The sequence below is a fragment of the Wasmannia auropunctata genome, unplaced genomic scaffold, assembly GCF_000956235.1.
Source record: "Wasmannia auropunctata unplaced genomic scaffold, wasmannia.A_1.0 LD336092.1, whole genome shotgun sequence".
In the NCBI taxonomy this organism is placed as follows: Eukaryota; Metazoa; Arthropoda; class Insecta; order Hymenoptera; family Formicidae; genus Wasmannia; species Wasmannia auropunctata.
Window position 1 is genome coordinate 813,364 of NW_012026798.1, and position 2,160 is coordinate 815,523.

Here is a 2,160-nt window from a genome sequence, read left to right on the forward strand (position 1 = left end):
TTTGAAACGGAAAAGAAGACGTCCTCGTCGGAGCCGACAACCTCGCATCTGAAGAGATAATACAGCCACTTCTCTGAAGAAAATCAACGCTCCTCGCCGAGTCCTTTTCAGGGCTCGGCCCAAATCTCTCCCAACATTGGTTGGTCTCTCACGGACGCAAAACTGTCCTTTTCAGGACAAAATAAACGTTGGCAACGATAGCGCTAAAGTAATGTTCTATGTACATATATTAACAATTGCCAAGTAGAATTAGAATTTCGAACTTACAAAATCAGAAAGAAATTCTTCACTAGCAGATAATTTTGTTTTAATGTTTTAGTTCTGTTAAATTGGATAATTTAAGTGTTAAATTATGTTTTTTAAGAAATTTTTCAACAGTCATCGAATCTATTCTAATTTTCAACATTTGTTCAATAGAATTTTTTAATTGTCTTATTAGGTGATTTTACATTGATATTTCGACAGTTAAAGATTTTATTGCTTTATGAAGCAAAAGAATTCCTAAAAATTTATTAATAATCATGATTAATTGAAATACATGCTTGTAATGTAAAATCTCATAATTTAAAAAATAATCTGTATGCCTTTTGAAAATTCAGCGTCCTGATTTTCTGCTTGCATATTTTTATCAGGAGTGATGGCTGTGTTATTTAATTTAGTATTCGTAGGTGATTGCGGAAAATTGTCTGATGACTTAACAGCATCTTTTGAACTACATTCTCTTGTCAATGTTGTCGCTATTTGTTTTTCGTTTGCTTGAATATCAATTTTTTTCGAGATCTCATTTCTCAATAAATCTTGTTTCTCATTTTCCATACTGTGATTACTTGCTATATAAAAATTAAAAGTAAATAAATTTTAATTAAAATAATTAAGTAAATAATTTTTATTAAAATAATAATGAATTATACAAATATACTTACAAAATGTCAGAGAAGAACTACTGTCTTCTAAAGAATTACATGACCCTTCAAGGTCACTGTCATACATAATTTTTTCAACAGTGTCTTTTTGATTAATTTTTGTTTCTTTTTTTAAATAAATTTTGCGGTACGTATCGACTTTTCTTTAGCATTATCAGTAGAGCTCAATTGCTTTTTGTTAATAATTTTATGCATTTTTTGTTTTGCTTCTTCTAATGTGTCTAGAAAAGAATATAAAAAGCAAAAATTAAATAACATCAATTTTTAACTGAGATTTGGAAAGAGATTGTTAGTATTAAAATAATTCTTTTTACCTGCTTCACCTCTCAAATATACTGGATATAACGGCCACGATTCTAGTGCCTTAGATTTAGCCATAACCAAACTATCTAATTTAGCCCGTGTTTTTGTGTTATATGGAGGAGACATAAACTTACATACGCAAGAACGTGAATTTTGACGTCGTACGTTACCCATTTGGATGGGACACAATCGAAAGATATCATCTTCCTTTTCGTTTATGAATTCAACAATTTTATATTGATATTCTTTGGTATTCACTAAAATAGAGACCATATAAAGGGTTATATTGCCTTCAATACTTCACAATTATATATATTTAAGAATTAATTTACTACGTACTGTTGGATGGGAACTTTATTGAATTCTCAAACGACTAAAATACGAGAATTTACACTTATTTATCTTGATTTGAAAACACTGTGATGTATATTACTATTGCAGTTGATAATATATTATTGGCGAAATGCTGATCACAATGAACATCCATACGGCTCACGAGCTACAATATGACGATCGCGCGGGATCGCTCTCACGCAGTCGTCATGCGTAGTGCGCAGGTCGTATCAGGAGTATGTTCCAAACTAACTCGAACGCACCCGAGAATAGCTAGTGTGAATACGTGTGATCGTTTAATGCAACAGCAAACACTTGTGTTACATGAAGACGTTACATTACGTTGAATTGTTAAATTTTAATTCTTAAAGGCAAGAAAATACACGGAACGATATTAAATCTAGATTCAACGAAAAGTATATAACAGGTATAACACACGTCTGTGATTATTATATAATTGTAAGGTCTTTGCAGGATGGAAGGTCAGAAATATCCTTTGACAACTCTTTTCTTGAACAGGCACTCAACAAATATCTTTATTCAACAGGCGATAGACATCACAGATATTACACTTCGCGTTATGGCTAAAGCGTTGCCCGTT

General features: G+C 31.6%; 1 long non-coding RNA gene across 1 annotated transcript; it reads right to left on the reverse strand.

Moving 5' to 3' along the window:
- Nucleotides 1–411: 411 nt before the first annotated feature.
- On the reverse strand, nucleotides 412–1,477 carry LOC105462843. The gene is made up of 3 exons (XR_976123.1): nucleotides 1,238–1,477; nucleotides 924–1,144; nucleotides 412–830 (listed from the first exon to the last, which is right to left on the reverse strand). It is a non-coding gene; the product is annotated as an uncharacterized LOC105462843 (long non-coding RNA).
- Nucleotides 1,478–2,160: the final 683 nt, after the last annotated feature.